The sequence below is a fragment of the Marmota monax genome, unplaced genomic scaffold (assembly GCF_021218885.2).
Source record: "Marmota monax isolate L192 unplaced genomic scaffold, Marmota_monax_Labrador192_F-V1.1 WCK01_AAM20220418_F8-fsc00515, whole genome shotgun sequence".
Taxonomy (NCBI): Eukaryota; Metazoa; Chordata; class Mammalia; order Rodentia; family Sciuridae; genus Marmota; species Marmota monax.
Window position 1 is genome coordinate 73,883 of NW_026693591.1, and position 19,218 is coordinate 93,100.

Sequence of the window (19,218 nt, forward strand, 5' to 3'; positions counted from 1 at the left end):
TGGGGAACTCGTGCTGGGAAGGAAATGTTCTTAGAGTCAACCAAAGAGGGAGAGGCTGGCCTCAGGCAGGAAGTATAAGATGTGTGTTCAGTCTTTCCACTCAATGAGGATGCTTTAGTAGCGAGTCTCAGAAACCTGACTTAAAAAACATATGTGATGCCTCAACCGTGCCATCACAGGCTCATGTTCTTTCCATTTTCTTGCTCTACTACCCTGGGGCTGCTGGCCAGCTTCTTTCAAGCCTGTCAGTGGACTGCAACAGCCCCAGGCATCACATTCTCTCACACCAAAGTCCACAGATGTGAAAGAAACCAGCTCTTCTCCCACTGGCCTTCTGCTCATGTTCCATTAGCCAGAATTGGGTCAGAAATGTCAATCTTTTGGTAAATCCTGAGTCAATTTTAGGTAAAGTGGATGATAACACCTTGTGACTGCTCAAAATAATCAAGTTCACTCCCTGGAGTTAGACAAAGTGACTATAGTCGTTTGTATTTCTCAAGAAGGTAACTGTGACAAAGTTTAGGTTTCAGAATTTTCGTGAGACAGTACCCTAGGAAGGGAGCCCGTAGAAGCAGGATTGAAGGAGAGGATGATCTGTATAGTGTAGCACTGATAGTCTCAGCCACCCCAACATGGGAAGCTCTGGAACTGAAATGGACCAAATTGGCCAGGTCTTTATCTTCATCCCATCACGGGGTGTGTTGCCTGGAAGGGCAGGACCTTGGGAAAGTAGCTCTTTGCAGTCAAGTCAACCCTGAAAGGGGCCAGCTTTTGGAGGTGGTGTGCTGACAGCAATGCAGCAGTTGGAACAGTTGGAACAGTAAATTATTCCTTGAAGTATAATCTGAGGAATGGCTCTCCGTACCCACCCACCTTCCCTGGAGCACATGGAAGAGAATAATTATTACTGAAAACCTCATACTTTGCCAGCAAAGAAAAGGAGTGGAGAGGCCAGGGAAAGTGGCATGCTAACCAAATCCTTCCAACCTGAATGCCCCATGCCCCAAGGACCAGTTTCTCCCTCTTTGACTGGTTCTAGTAATGTTTATCCTTTTCCCCAAGACAGATAGATGCCCCTGCCATCAAGAATGGCTTTTACATATAGTTCACAACTGTATCGCCACAATCTCAAATGCCACACTAAGTAAGAGATATATACCTATAACTGGGAAGACAGTGACAGGATCTAATAACGTAGTGTTCAATGGACCAGAAGGTAGGCTATCTCCATAATAAGCTATTTGAGACTCTTATTTCCTTAAATTGCTTGAAGTCCCCATGACTAGAAGCTGGACTGATGCCATACTTGTGTATCAGAAATCACTTATGGGGCATCTCGTGGGCCAAATAGCCACAGATGTGAATTCTGTTGGCCAGGACAGCACTTTAAATTTTGATTTGGAATATCTTCAGCTTAATTGTGCATGCTCCAGTTCTTCACATTCCTCACCAGTCCTGTCTCTCAGCAAGCTGTGCCTCCCAATTCTATGTCTCAGAGGCATTATATAGCCCCTGCTATATAACAGAGTTCTAGTTAGGCCCAGTCATAGGTTCAAGGAAAGGCTGTTAAACTCTTAGGTTACCATGCCTGTGACCCCAGTCATCACATTTAATAAAAGGCAAACTGTATTTCATGCTCTTCCAGGACTATCATTCAGTATTCCAACATTCAATACTAGAAAAATATGTAGTTATGGTGAATTTTTTTTTCTTATAAGATATCAAAATTCATTGCATGTTTCTATGTGATTCACAGAATTACAACACATATCCATCTGTTTTTCAATTTATGTGTTTAATTTGAAATATCTTCTTTCAGCATGGAACAATGAATGAAGTCTTACATATCCTGACACAAAAGTATCTAATATTTTTCTTTCATCTTAGCAGTGTTCAATAAAACAAAGAATAGAAAACATTAAGAACTGAATTATTATGGAATTGGACACCCAGGATGCTAAACTACTTGTCAGAAGATTTTAAGCAATGGATTAACCAGGCAGTACATATATTTACATGAATCTGAGCACATTTTGTAGCCTTTTACAGTTAAAATATTCAGCACATAACAACCTTCTACATGACACTCAGATCATTTCTATAATTTAAGTCCCTTTTTTCAATAACTTCAGACAATAGCATAGATATCAAAACATCCAATCTGTGTTGGCAGTACAGAAATTCCATTATACATTCATTCAGAGGTTCTTAGTTGCAGACAAAGGAAACTGTTCCATCTGGTCAAAGCAGAAGAAAAAGCAACAACAAAAAAAACTTTATTAAGGGATATAAATCTCCGAATCTCTGGGAAAGTCCCAGAAGCAGGTTTGAAGGTCATTCAAGGAACAATAACCAAAATGATACACGGCTGTGCTAGCACCAACAATACCATGAGGCCCAGCAACACAGCCCCCACTGGTGACTCCAGTCACTGGAGCCAACTCCTGGATTCTCCTGCCTTGTGCTTCTCCACCTTGCTATTTCACAAAGCAAGACGCATGCACATGTTACAAGTCGTGGTCACATGTTTGCAGCCAGATAGATGTTAAGTTATGGTGACTGAGGAAGTAAGTTTCTGGGTTCTCCACTGTGAGGGGTGACTTCATAAGGTGAGTAATTCTCCTAAACAGGAAAAGTGTCCAAAGGTACAGAAGAGTAAAAATAAATGACTAATGCTGATGACAAGCAATGTGACAATAGGTGCAGAGTGAGGAATTGGTGAAGAGAGGAAAATGACATATTCCTATGGAATTTGTAGTTTGGTTGAGAGGACAGGACAGAAATTAAGCCAATACACATTGTAATGAATATGCAGTTATAGACTCTGTGTGTGATGCAAAGGAGGGAGGCCCAGGGCTGAGGAACTGTAGCAACAGGAGCTGACACAATCTGCGGCATCTCTTGAGGAAATGATGCTGTATGTGAGGAGTTTAAGTGATGAAAGGAGTTGAAGAAGAACACTGTGGTCTGAGGAAGCCCAGGCACAAGGCCTGTGATGAGAGGGAACATGGTGGGTTTGTGCAGGTGAAGGACCTTGGTATACCCATTGTAGGTTAAGTTCAGGGTGTTGGTGGTGGAGGCAGTGTGTAAAATAAGTTTAAATAGAGGATGGGCCTGTCTCTTCACTGTTAATGTTTTTGAAGCCACATTCATTTATTATTGCTACTATTTCCTGAGCAATTGGAGGCTTATGCACACAGTTGTTGCCTGTTCCTATGTCTTGAAGTGTTTCCCATGTTTTCTTCTAGCAATTTCAAAGTTTTGAGTCTGAAACTTTTAGGTTAGGTCTTTGATCCATTTTGAATTGACTTTTGGGCAGGGTAAGAGATAGGGATCTAGTTTCAACATATGAATATCTAGTTTTCCTAGCACAATTATTATTATTTTAAAAAGTATTTTCTCCAGCCTGTTTATAGTACCTTTGTCAAGAATCACATGACTAGCTTCACAGGTTTGTCTCTATGTCCTCTATTCTGTTCCATTGGTTTGTTTGTATGCCAGAACCCTGCTGTCTTTGATACTATGGCTGTGTAGTCTATTTTGAAATTGGGTATTGTGATACCTTCAGCATTGCTCTTTTGTTCAGTATTGTTTTGGGTTGTTTGGGGTCCTTTTCCTTCCATATAAATTTCAGGATTATGTTTTCTAGTTCTGTGAAGAATGTCAATTGACAGAGTGAGAAGCAGCCTGCAGAATGTGAGAAATATTTGTTAGCTATTCTTCTGGCAGAGGAGTAATATACAAAATACATAAGGAACTCAAAAAACTTAATACCAAAGAAACAAACAACCCTATCAGTTAACAGGCAAATGAGATGACCAGACACTACTCAAAAGAAGTATGAATGGTCAATAATCATATGAAAATTTGTCCAAGATATTTAGACATCAGGGAAATGAAAATAATAACTATAGTGAGATTTCATTCTCATCTTGATCAGAATGGCTGTCATAAAGAATGCAAAAGACAATAAATGCTGAGAAAAAGGAACTTTTATACACTTTTGATGGGAATGCAAAGTAGTACAGTCAATATGAAAATCAGTGTGGAGATTCCTTAAAAAAATAGAAGTGGAACTACTATATGATCTGGCTATACCATTCCTCAGTATATATCCAAAAGAATTAAAGTCAGCATACTATAGAAATACCTGCATATCCATGTTTATTGCGGCACAATTCACAATAACCAAGTTATAGAATTAGCCTAGGTGTCCATCAATGAATGAATGAATGAAGAAAATTCATGTGGGCACACATGAGCACAATAGGGTACTATTTAGTATAAAGAAGAACGATATCATGTCAGTTGCAGGAAAATGTATTGAAATGGAGATCATAATGCTAAGCGGAGTAAGCCAGACTCAGAGAAGTATCCTATATTTCCCCTTATATGTGGAATCACAGATAACATGAAAGTAGCAAGGAGACTACTGGAGAAGAGGAAGGAGATCAGAAGGGAGGAGGACAGGGCAAAGGAGGGGACTAGGGTGGACATAATAAAGGTTTGTTATTTGCATTTATGAATGTCACAACAAAATCAATTATACTATATAATCAAAGAGCATTAATAAAAACTAAAAAAAGTAAATGAGACTAGATCAGACATTTTTCTTGTCTTTGTTTTAAAAAATATGAAAGGGTGTGGGGGACAATTGCAAAATAATAACATTTGGATTTTTATGAAATCATCAATTTTTGTGTGGCAAATGAGCACTCAGTGACACTGGATATTGGGTGCCAGAGGTAAGTGACAAAGGAGAAAGCCCACAAATCACTCTGGAGTGGGTTCTTATTGATTTTTCTTCAGAGTGTATGTTCTACTTTAACGAGTTTTTCCATATCTGTTATTTTTGCAGAATCGAACTGCACATATGCATAACATTTTTCTGATTTTGAGAAGTTTAATGCTGCACATGCTTCTTTTTTTGGGAACTGCATCTGGGATGACACTGCAGGTATTTGCATTTTATACCCTGATGCATTTGGACAAGTTGAAATTCCTTGAAATTCAGAATTTATTATAAAAGTACACCACGGTTTCCAAACAGCAGTGGATGACCAGGGAATTATATTATTTATCACTTCTTTTCAGGCTTCCACATAGAAATTGCTTTTCTCTGGTTGTCCTATCTATTCTTCACAAATTAATTCTTAGTTAATTTCTGCATAAATAAAAAGAGAACTCTATGAGAATTTCATTAATATTTTAAAATTATTTGAAATTTAATTAGGGCTCAAGATTTCCTTTCATTAAAGCAAGCTGAAATATTGGATTAAAAAGCGAGTTTGGTGCCAGAAAGCCTGATTTTAAGTCCTGCTTCTGTCACTTCTCAGATATATGAGATTTTGAAAATTATTTGATTTCTCTAGGCCTTGGTTTCTGAACTGCAAAAGAAGCATGATAAGGCCCCCAATTGAGTCGTGAAGATGAAATAACAGGATGCTTCATCAAAGAGATTTGCAAACTAGAAAAACCACAGAAGCACAGGTTGTTACTAAACATAAAAATGATTTACCAAATAAATAAGGGAGAAATGCAGGAACATAGGGGTGCTTGATAGTAAAAGTAATATTAAATATTTTTGTCATATAACAATATGCACAAAAGCAGAGACTAGAATTATTTTGATTGATCTCTATCTCTTCTTTCCTGGATTTTACTTGCTTGTCTCTGATCCTAAAGCATGTGGAAACCTGTATCAGTCCACAGCAGTCTCCCAGATTATCCATACCCAGTGAGTCATGCAGTGAATTTAAACAGCAGCACAGAGTAAGCAAGCCTGCCTCTTCAACAGTAGTGCATGTAAGCATACTGTAAGGTTTCGTTAAATTCCTTTTATGTGTTCACTTGCTACCCAGAGATGAATTAATAATATTAAGTTTAAGACACATTATCATCTCTGATCCACGTCAGACACTAGTTTTAATTTTTATTGATCCCATTTTATTTACATTTCCAAGGTAACCAGTCTGTCATATTTGTTTCTTTTTACAAATGTGATTTGTAATTATACTGGCATTTATTATAAAATTTGAATATCCTTATAGCTTTCATTCATGTTCTTATTTTTTGTATCCCATACAACCTTTATAAAATACAATCATACCTGTGTACACATCAGATATGTTCCTTCTAATTGCTATATAATGCCCCCTGGTATATGGTTTCCCAATCTTGCCTATCTACACTATGCAAACTACTGCTAACTGTAAACAACTCTGCAATAAATATCTTTATATAGTTCATGCTGTCAATATGTCTCTGGGCTAAATGCTTGGAAGCAGGATTTCTGGGATGTAGAGCACATGTATGATCAATGTGCCTACATCATACAAGGCTATCCTTCAGCAGGGCTATACCAGTCTTTTCCCTCACAAGGCTTCCTGTGAACCTGCTTCTCTGATAACACTCAGCACCATTTATCTTCCTAATTTGGGGCAGTTTCATAGTGTTAATCTATTCTGCATTTCTCCAGGTGTTATCTTCAGCATGAAACCCCATATTTATTGATTTGAGGAGTTTTTAAAAATTTGACTAATAACTAATAAAAATTAGTTATACATGATGGTAGAATGCATTTTGACATAACATACATAAATGAAATGTAACTTCTCATTCTTCTGGTTGTACATGATGTATACTTACACTGGTCAAATAATCATATATACACATGGGAAAGTAATGTCTGATTCATTCTGCTGTCCTTCCTACTCCCATATTGGGGAATTTTATTTTCTATAAATAACTTGTTCATATTCCTTACCTGTTTTCCTACTGAAGGGATGGACTTGTCAATTTACAGAAAGTCATTGTGACTTTCCAATTCCTTGCCTTTTTAAAAAACATAGTGCTTAGCCCACAAAAGTCAGGATAGGGTCTGCAAGGATTTTCATGCTTTAGAATAAATGCCAGTAAAAATCAGACTTAAGAAAAAAAGGAATAAGCAAAACAGAATGGTTACTTTAGAAATGAATAAAAATGCAATAAATCAGTTGGGTATGGTGTATGGTCATGCCTATAAATCCCAGCAGGGAGGCTGAGGCAGGAGCATCGCTAGTTCAAAGCCAGCCTTAGCAACAGTGAGGCACTGAGCAACTCAGTGAGACCCTCTCTCTAATAAAATACAAAATAGGGCTGGGAATGTGGCTCAGTGTTTGAGTGCCCCTGAGTTCCATTCCTTGTGCTCCCGCCAAAAAAGGAATAAATAAACGTAAAGAATCACACATGGATAAATAATGATAATGTGCCTCAAACTAAGGACTGAGGAATATTATTAATTTATCCTCATGTAGCTGCAAATACTTTTTCCCATTCGGTTATCAATCAACTTCACCTGTAGTAGTCTTCATTGAACGTAAAGCCTTAATTTTAAGGTACTCCTCATGATAATTTATCCATCTTTTTCTTCATGATTTTTCTTTTTGACATCTTTTGAAGTATTTCTCCATTTCTAGGTAATAATGATTGTCTCACAAATCTCTCATAATAGCTTTATGATTCTTCTTTTTCTACTTAAATCTTTAATCTGTCTAGAGGGTACCCTTTGTCTTTATGTGGTATTATGTAGAGATCCAATTTCATTTTTCTCCATAAAGTGAGCCAATTTTTTTTAAAAAAAGCAATAATTTCCATTGATTTTGTGGTATTCCTTTAAGGTTTATTAAATTCCCATGTCAGTCTTTCTGTGTACATTTTTATTCCATTTACCTATTTATCTGATCTTGCACCAACAATGCGTTGTTTTTATTATTCTGGCCTTGTAGTATGTTTGAATATCTGGCAGGGAAGGAAGGTCTCCATTGTTATGATTTATCTCCAAGTAATAGAAAACCTTGGGCTTTTATTCCTCTCTACCTATTTACTTCAAGTTTAGTGAATTTCTGAAAATATTTAACTGGAATTTTTATTAAAGTTGCATGGCATTTATATACAGAATTGGAGAAAATCTATACCTTTGTAATATTAAGTTCTCACATCAAAAAGTATGAAATTCCACTGTATTTATTTAGATCCTCTTTTCTGCCCTTCACTAGAATCTCAAAGTGTGTCAGAAAATTAGTCAAAACTTGGCAATAAAGCAAAAAATGTGGGTGGCATATATCCTTCAATGTCACCTGGATATAAAGGCTATACAAGGTTTATTATGGCATACTATTTACTATTAATAAAAGGGCCCAGATTTAGTAAAATCACATGTTGACTTTCAGAATTTTGTCCAGAACGTGCAAATAATCTTGTGCCTGGTGACACAAACAACCCACCCCACCCCCCTGCCAATTTATGGTTTGCTGGACGTAGATTTATAGCCAATTCCACCAATCTTATCATAATATTTCTTTATTAATTAAGCATGAGTCTCTGGCTTCTTAAATGTTCTTTGAAGTGATCATGACATCTTACTGATTCCCTCATTTATTTATTTATCAGTCTTAAATTTTTGACTTTTTATATTTGCATAAAACTCATAGTTTTACTTTTCTGAAATTAAAATTTAGTAAATTTCTCTATATAGGTTTTACAAATCCTAGGTCACCTTAATTCCTGGTTACTTTGTAATTTTGTTATTATGAATAGAATATTACCTTTCTGCAGTTTTCTGATTGAATATTGCTGGTCTAGAGAAACATTATTTACTTTTTGACTATTTGATGCAGCCAGCAAATTTACTAAATTCTAATACTTGTTCTAACTGATTATCTCCAAATTTTACAAATCATTTTATGTAGAAAAGCATTATAAAACAACAAATGAATGACTTTAAACTATGCACTATTAAATTTGAAAAGTTGAATAAAATGGACAAATTTGTAGAACATTCTTAAGTGTCAACATTAGACCTGATTTTATAGATACTTCTCTTGAATTTGACCCTAGTTTCGTTTTCTGACTCTTAATCAAACTTCATATTTATGGTGTGCTTTCACATAAATAACCTCATTTGATAGTAACTAAAACCCTATGAGGGATTACCACCCATTATAAATTGAAGAACATAAATACATAAAGGGCTCAAAAAAGCATTGTGTGAAATCACAACAGAGGTGGTGGATCCTTGTCAAAAACCCAGCTCTTGTGCCTGGAAGTCCAATGCACTTTCAGTATGAACTCTCAGTTTTTATTCTTTATTCATTCAATATACTTAGTGGTTTTGAGTCACGTAAGTAAATATCAGAAAGAGAATTATATTGAGTAAATAAGATAAAACCTTTTAGTGTGAATAAATGTTTTTTTAAACAATTATATTGACACACATATTTTTTCACTCAAAATAATACAAAGAAAATAGTCTTAATTGCCTATCAGTAGAGAAGAATTACATAGGTTATGGCTCAGCTATTTAGTAGAATATTTTATGTGGTAACCCAATATTATCATTATAAATGCCACTTGGAAAACATGTTTGCTATATATTACACAAAAATTTGAAATATGTTCTGCTACAATCAAACCTACATAAAATTAAGTCCCCTTTCTTTGGAGCCTCTCCTAGCTGAATTAAAAATAGTATCTAGAAATACAATATTTAAATTCAAAGGAACTGTAGTGCCTCTTCCTGATAATTTATGAAAACCAGTTGCTTTGTGAGATTTTTATTTATTTGTTGTTTCTGTAACTGCATGTAGTAAAGCATTAAGAAAGCTTCATTAAAAAAATTAACACTTTATTCCCACCCACCTCCAAGGATTTAAATATTAAGTTTGGTGTGTGTTTTCACATACACACATACACACACACACATCTTAGAGTTGTGCTGTTGTAACAAAAGTTTGATCATGTCACATCACTCTGCAACTAGGTTTTCTTTCTTAACAATGACTAATGAATGCCCATGTTATCTAAGTTGATAGACACAAATTTAATTCTTTTCAATGGCATATAATGTTCCATAATTTATTCAACAATCTATACTGATGAATATAAATTATAGACACTTAGGGAAAAGGTTAGTAAACTATGGCCCAAAGGCCAAATTTGGCCTAATGCCTCTTTTTGTAAATAAAGTTTTATTAGAATAGATCAAATTTATTTGCATATTCTCAAAGATTAGTTCACCCTACAGTAACAGAGTTAAGCTGTAGGCCTGAAAAGTTTAAAACGTTTTCTATTTGATTCTTTATAGGAATGTTTTCTGATACTTGTCTTGGAGTGTTTTGCCACTATCACATAACATAATAAAACGACTGGAACGTGTATGCTTATATTTTAATATATTTGACATTTACATTATCTAAGAGGTACCAGAAAATAAGATTCGGGGGTCAAAGGTTTGTATGTTTTATATTTGAACATAAAATACCATACTTCTTTCTAACAAGATATTCACGATATAAATCCTTACTGCCAATTTTATCCTCACTAACCCGATTCCACACGGGAACCCAAGGCAGACCTTCTGTTATTCCTTTTCCACTTCTTACTAGCAATTTCAAGTGTTTCTTTTCCCACATCTCTTGTCAGCATTGGATGTCATCAACACATATTTTTCACCACTGAGTGAGAAAATACATGGCATCACATTGTATATTTTATATTTACCTATCAGAAGGCAGTTCTTGCATCTTAAGAGCATTTTCCTTTCTCATGTGTGTTGCAAATATTTTCTAGTCTTTTTTTTCTTTTTGACTTGTTTTATGATGTCTTTTGTCACACATTTTTCTTTAATATGATTCTTTAAGTGAGTTGCTGTTCAAATCTACAGCAGAAACTTTTGTATGTTCCCTCTACACCTCCTCTCAGGTCATTTTCCTATTTAGCAAGTTCAAAGAAAATGAAATTAATTTTAGCTAAGAACTGTTCATCAGCTAACAGGTTAACTACACTCACGGATAGTTAGTGTTTTCCCACCCTTGGATCCAGAAAGGTAGACCATCTTGTTGTTGGGGAAAACAAAATAGGACTATAGACCAGGAGTCTGTTTATCCATTGGAATGGAGGACACAACCAGATTCCTATAACTGAAGCTGCTGTTCAGATTTATGTGAAGTAGGGTTGCCACATAGAGAGAATACACAGGATTATAGTTCAATTTCAATTTCAGAGAAACAATTAACATTATTTTAGCATAAACACATCCCATGTAATATTTAGGACACATTTAGAATATTAAAAAAAAGATCCATTGTTATCTGAAATTCAAATATAACTGAACATCCTACATTTTATGTGGCTGCCCCACATTGAAGGAAATGCTCATTTGCTAAGAGTTAAGTGGCCACATTCATAAGAAATTTTAAAGTTAAACTAAGTGTATTTTAAAGGTATAAAACATGTTCTTATCTCATATTGATGGTGTTATTCCAAAAAGGGCTGATAAATGTTGTTCCATAAGATATAAGCATCAAAACTTTTCTTTTTAATATTTTTTTCAACCAATATAATTAAATAGGAAAGGCAGCAGAATACAACAGACACTAGTACGGCAATATGTAAATCAATGGATGTGTAACTGATGTGATTCTGCAATCTGTATATGGGGTAAAAATGGGAGCTCATAACCCACTTGAATCAAATTGTGAAATATGATATATCAAGAACTATGTAATGTTTTGAACAGCCAACAATAAAAAATCAAAAAAAAAATAAATAAAATATTTCAACCACTTAATTCTTCAAACAGAAAATTTAACCAGGAAAATTATGCTAAAGAAGCACTCTCTTAAATCCATTAAACTTAAATTATCCCCATTAATTCATGATCCAAATCATCACTTTAATTTGTTTACAATTATCAAACTTACTAATGAAGACTCAAAATCATCCCTTAAGGGTATCATCATAGAGATTCCTGTCTAGAATACATTAGCCAAACTGGAAACTTCTAATACTACTCACGACAGTTGTCAATAGTGTTGATCTTTTTCTTAGGCCTTTGGGATTTTCTATCTCACTTTTCCTCTACTCTTTCCAAAATTGTTACTTAAATACATTTAAGTATCTAATAGAATGATAACTCATTATATGTTATATAAATGCCAAGATGTCTTCACAACATTTAAAGAAATGTAAATGCTTAAAAAATATTTTTCTAGTAAATGAAATTTATTACATAGTTAAAATGTATCAGGATAATGGAGATACAGATTAATATGTATGTATATAACATTTATAGCATATTTAAAATGTGTCATAATTTTATAGCTACCCTAAAAGATGATTATTAATCCTTTTTATAAAGAAGCTAAAAGGCATTAAGCAGGTCACCAAGTGGTAATTGGCAAAGGTGATGGAGTTATCTAAAGCCCAGGGTTTCATTTACCTCCCTACTTTTTCAAATAACCCTGTGTAGTATTCACCATTGTTTAGTTAACCCCAATCCTATTCCTCCCTTTCCCCACTCATAGTAGAGGCTAGGAAAGTAAATATCCTTTCAAGTGTCCATAGCAAGAAGGACAAGCCATGTGAAGTATAAGTCTACTGGGGCTTCTGGAAAAATCACTTTTTTTTATGATCAAAGGGACCAATATGAGTCATTCCTCTTCCTCCTAAGATCACAGATTTGATAATGTTACCAAGTAGATCTTATATGGCCTCTGGAAGCAGGGAGAATATGCTATAATGGTGGTGGTCCTTGTTCTAGAAACAGTAGGAGTCAAATTGGTAGAAAAATAGATTTTATTCAAAGCCAGCTTTGAAGGAAGATAGAAGAAATTTAAATGTTTCAAAGGTCCCATCTTCGAAATTCCTGAAATTGACAGAACTTTTAAAGGGGAAGAGGCTGTGCATTGAGACAAAAGGTGAGAAGTGTTAAAAAATGCAGGTTAGTTATCCTGTGTTGGACAGGCCTGAGAAATGGACAGAATCTGCTCCCAGTTTCTTTGGCACCTGTCAGGGTAGGGATCGCAGCCCCCCACAAGCCTCCACTCTCAGCATGAGGCCACCATTCCCACTTTCAGATGGGGGACCTCCAATTCAGTCTGTTTCAGCTAGAGGAGATGTAGCCCCTGTCTTGTGACTGAAGTAAAGGCAAGGCAACCTACAGAAATGCCTCCTAACCTTGATACTATTGAGCTCCTGAACCAGAACCTACCCCCTCACTTCCCTTCAGGTAAATGTGAGGCTTCTTGTCTAGCTACAATCTGTCAAGGTGTGAATTCTCTCTGCTTACTAATTATTTAGATGTTAGTAATTCCCAATAGATTCAAATCCAGCTATCATGGATTGGATGCTTAATACTTCCACACTCCTTGACAGATATTTTCTTCATCTAAACTTTACAATATCCCTGTGGAGTGGGGATTACTGTATCCATTTCATGAAACCACAGTGCAAAGAAGCCACGAAGTGTATTCAAAAGCTACACAAAGCTTGTGGTCAAGTCCTGATTTAAATCTGTGCTTTCAGAATCTTGATTTTAGATTTCTCTGTTTTCAACATGTGGAAAAACTCATATGATCTTGAGAAAATAGTTTTTATTTTTAAAGTATGCCCTCAGCAGAAATTTTTCATTTTTCAGAGATGAATAATCATTTTATAATAAGGGAGTCTCACTGATCCCCCAAACTCCTATTGCTTAAATTCACTGAGTCCATCAAACCAGCTTATGGATTTTTATTTTTATGTAGAGCAAGTTGTATTCTCTACCATAGAGAAATGATTTGTTGTAAAATAAAGACTGTAATCCAAGGAATATTAAAAACCAAACAAACAAGAAAGCACACCCCGCCCCCCACAAATGCCATGTTGTAAATATCAACAGAGAATATGATGGTAACAGTCACATCTCACATGGGTCCAGGATGAAATATGGGATGCTGGAGAATTCCACAAATGTGTTTTACCTTAGTTTACAATGCTACACTGACTGGTAGTCCCTGCCCATAACGAGTCTTTCAGTACAAAAAAAAAAAAAGAAAAATAAGTTGCCATCTTATAAAAAAGTTAATACAGAAAGGAAAAAAATTGACAAAGGACAGCATAATAACACATTGTGGAAAGGCATTACAAAGTCAAAAAGAGCTGGTAACTATTCATTTGCCCATAGCTTAACAGGCTAAATTCCTCCAGGCTCTGAAAAGATAATGAGTATGCCAATTATTTTTTCCGGGCACGGAGTAAGACAAGGAATTACTGCTGTTTTCAGATGTAATAACGACAACCTGAACAACTCAGAAATGTCATCCTCAAGCAGTCGCTCTTATTTGAGCAAAGAGATGTTAATCACAGGTGAGTCTTGCCAATAGCTCTCCAATCATGGAAGTCGCGGTTCGTTTGCAGTTCAAGCTTGATGCTCTCAAATCAAATCTGATATTAATGAGGTTCCACAATAAGGAGATTTGCAGCAACCATAAATCTTTTGATTTCCAAATCAGCTGTCTATTTGTCCTTACAGGCAGAGAGCACATATTCACTCTGCTTTCAGGGCAAATTAATTCAAATAGATACCAGAGGTAGAGAAAGATAGCATTGATTCATGAACATGTGTTGCTGTGCCGTAGGTCTTTTGACATGATAATAATTGCTGCTTATTTTATACATGAAGAATTATCTCCACGTACAAACACAAGTTTGCATTCTGTTGATATCTATTAAACTTTCAGAGGAAACTAACACAGGAGTTTTGGTGTCATCTGCTGTTCTCTTCAGTTGACTTGTCTCTGTTGATGCTCATTTTGGGTCTTTAATTTTTTATTTAAAAGTTTTAAAAATCTATAAAAATGTTGAAAGAAAAGAACAATTAACACCCATCATCCAGATTCATCAAAATATTAACATTTTGCCACATTTGTGTTAATTTCCTTCCTTCCTTTTTTTCTTGGCTAATCTTATCCATTTAAGAATATATAAAATGTATACACATACACACACTTATTTTTGATGAACCATTTGTAAGTGAATTACAGACACCAACTTCACCCCTAAATGCTTACTTGTTCTCAGTACATCTGATAAAAATAAGAATTTGTTTTTGTTGACAATCAAAATTCATACTCAGTGGGAATATACTTTGAGGCCATGGGAATATCTTGATTCCCCTACATTTTGCTCAGAAGTTTTCATATTTATTAATGATATCAGCTTGAATTATAATTGGTTACAAATTGGTAATTTTGAAAAATTTCTTCCTTTTTTTCTGTATTTATTACTGAATAATCTCATATAAGAAAAACCTTTCCCCCTTTATTTCTTCTCTTTCTCTCTGTATCATTGTAGATTTATATTCAATGTGATATAGTCCATTACCACCATTACTCTTTTCAATGTTCAAATTGTTCCATTTTGGCAGGTGGAAGACTTTTCATCCTAGCTTCTGTTATTCTTTTGACATGACCCCATTAGTCTTTCAGAACTGTGTTGCCTTAGGGCATGACAAAATATTCAAGATTTACCTCGTATTTTTTTTGCCTTGGACCTGGAATCAACCATTTCTCCAAGAAACCCTGATTTCTTTTGATAACAAACCCACATCTGTGTGTTGTGGCCATTCTGAAAACAGGATGGACCCCCATGTAAAACTTGTTTGGAATGTCAAGATTGATGCCACAGGGTATGGAAAGAATTATTATTTCCTTAATGAAGCTTTCTGGGGAAAGAAGGGCAGGCCTTTCAAGTAGGTCTGAAAGTGACCAGTGGGAGCAGAGAAAGAAGACTGGTATGGGACTAGGGGCTGAGGCTGGTGTATGGATTGTTGTGAAGGATAGCTTGAGTGATTTGAACTTCTCACCCGTGCCAACGGAGGAAGCACCCAAACTTTCTTATCAGCCTGTGGAGAAATGAGCCAGAAAGGGCCAAGGATGGTTTTAGAGATGCCAGCACTCTAACATCAAAACATGGAGTCAGACTCTTCATTGAACTGGGCTACACTTACATTCCTCTGCATAAATAAGGCTGTGTGGTAGACATCAGTTACACAGCATCTGTGTGTGCTCTCATCTCCTTCACAGGGCACATGTCAAGTACATGGAGTCAGAATAGGGAACTTCAAGCCCTCTAAGGGGAAAACAAGCTCTCCACAAACACAACATTATCATCAAAATCATCACTTCCTTTCCAAGGTACTTGGCATTTTCAAATTGTTCCTAAATCAATTATGAAAACGGTTATCATTTTTCTGCTCAGAGAATCAGCTTGATTCAGCTATGTGTTTCCATGATATGAGAGGCTTATCAGAGGGTCCAAAGATTTTAAATTTATCTCACAGTCAGCACATGACAACCATTCTCAGAGCCCTTATATTTCATATGAAATGTTAGATTAGAGAACATCATCATTAAATTTAATTAATAGAAAGAACCACTAAATTTAAATAATCAGAAGATAAAGCTGCAGATATTTGGCAAATAAATAATGATAATAACAAAAATCATAGCAGCTTACCCTTACTGAGTGTCTCTAAGTTCTAGGAACGCTTCCAGACATATTACAATCATCCTCATAACTGCTCATTGGATTAAATATAAGAATTATTCCGTTTTTCCAGGGAGCAACTTGATACCCAGAAAGATTAAACAATGTGATTAACATCCAACAGTGGGCAAATGAAGGAGTGAGAATTCAAATATAAAGCAGGGAGACAACACTGAAAATTAAACATTTCAAAGTTATATTTTAGTTCTAAAAATAAAGCATAGATTAGTTTCTACCAAAGAATAGAAAATGTCAAACTGACTTTCCTTTTAATCTAGCCAGACTAAATGTTATTCTGTTCTATTTCGTTTTTATCTCAGAGGTTTAGAGGTAGCACATCCAAGGAAGCAAGTAGCCAAATGATTAAACGTGGGCCAGATGAATCATTTAGACTTTTCCAATCCAAGGGTCAAATGAACCATTTAGATTATAGATTCTCAAGGCAGTTTCTCCTTCTGAAATGCAGATGAAGTTACAGAGTGAAATAAGAGAGGCACTGATTTCAAAAGTAAACATAGATTGATGGGTTTAAAGAAATCATTCAACCACTTTTTAATCTTTAACTTTAGAAATCTTAATACAATCTATATAATATTATACCCTACATGATTTATATTTTTCAAAACACACTCACATACATCTAGTTTAAATTCTTCATTGACCTAGTGTTTATGAAGGAAAATTTCTATACACACGCATACGACACACATCATACACAATCAAATAGTGTGCATATGGAAATAAGAGAATGTGTCAAAAGCCCTTTTGTCACCTGTCCTGTACCTCCTTGACCCACCACTTTACTTATACCATTTCTGTGCCTCAGATACACTTGACAACATGCCCCCCAGCTGTGTTGCCTCTTATTTTCTGTCCTAGATTTCTCTATCTTGTAATATTTGTTCTAACCTGGGTCATGTGCAAACCTTACAGTGCAAGGGTTGATCAAGCAAGTGGTAGAAAAATAATCCCATCTTCCCTGTCTCTGGTGGATGACTCTGAGACACCTTCTCTGTGGTTCCAGTGGGACCCTGCATCATTGAGCTCCATCAGCTCCCAGCCATCTTCTTAATCATGCATCCTTGGTAGGCTTCTTTCCTCCCTATTTGTACTCTTCTCCATTTTTCATACTTATTTTGCTTTTTATTGGATTTTTTTACAGTCATTAATAAGTAGTTTACATTTATATCAAGAGAAGACATATTCCACATGAACTATTCCTCAAGTCCTTGCCACAGGATCTGCTTTATGGAAAAATTCAAGTCAAATAAGAGAGGTTTATAAAAGAGATAATCTAGGTCTTCTATCTTCTTGTAGTATATGAATTAAAAAAAAAACTTCTTAAGACAAATTCACCTGGATTTGACATTAGCTAAGACACCCTGAGAATATGCCTTGGTTTTTGTGAACATCAAGTATTAAATCAAAATATTAATATAAATAACAGTAAATCAGTGACTAAGTTTTAGTGAGTGCTTCCACGTATAGACTCTGTTCTAATGCATTATGTGTTTTAATCTGTTAATCTTCATCATAATCTTATGAAATATATGCTAATATCAACATTTTACAGATGGAAAGACTGGGGTACAGCAAGGTTTCTATGCTCAAGATCACAGAGCCAGGAAATAGCAAATCATGAATTCCACCCGACATAATCAAGCTCCATGGCTCAGGCATTTAAACATTATCAGTTTCCCTGCTACTTCATATAGTTGTAATAATTAAAGACAAAGCATTTAGTTCAGTGTCTGATTGGCATAAAGTGCTCATAAACATAGAAAAAAATTCCTGAATGAAAAATGATATTGAATTCTGCTGAAAAAGTTGGTAACAAATATTCCTCTTCTGCCCATTCACCTTTGTTTGTCTAGTTTCTTCTTTTCTCAGACTCTCTTCCATTAAAATGTTACTGCCCTTCCATCACTCTGACTTGTTGATGTTTTCTCTTTCCCTTGTTCCTGGGCCCCAATCATCTTCTTCGACTTCTCCTGTTTCTTCCATTCAAACCTCATTTTTCTCAATTGCAAGGCCATTGACAGATCAGCATGAGAAACATCAGAGATAGTTTATTTTCATGCCATTCCCTTCAGAATTTCACCAGCAGAAACTTTTTTGTGTGTGGTATTTGGGACAAAGCACCCCAAAATACCTGCACAGGCACAATCAGTACTTGTCAGACCCTTCAATACATAAATAGAGGCTTCTATGTGATCTAAAGGAACCAACGAAAAGCCTCGCTGCAACGCTTTTCTGGCAGAGAGTGTGCTAAATACAGTCTGAGGTACAGGCAAAAAGAGCAAGTAAATTAAATAAACACTTTCAGTACTAAGATCTCCTTTTACTCTTTAATTAATAGTCTAAATACTAACTGGTTCACCTTAACCTTTTCTCAAAAATGATAACCATTGAGCATAATTTGCATATGCAAAAGAGTCACAAAGAGAGCTTTAATTAAGGCACCTGACAACTTCTTTGATTACAACGTTTTTCATGACTGCCAAGAAATGTCTAACTACAATCTGGTCTTCTTTCCCAGTGTGTAAGAATATTGCTTATAAGAATCTGAATGACACTGGCAATTACTAGTAAAATGTCAGTAGATGACACATAGATGGTTCCACAGTGATGCACGTTGTCTCCTTGGGCAATATTGAATTATCCTGCTTTAGGAAAATGGTACCAGTGATACCTTGACCCTTCTTTGGAACTAAGCCAAGTGTGAATTAACTTAGTTCAATTAAGTTAGGTATTTCTCAATGGAGAAACATTCCCAGATATGATTAAGTAAATCTGAAATGTATGATCTTCTCTTGAAAGATTCTTTTAAGGTGGTTGGTACATTGATATTTCCAGAGTTTGCAGTAATCT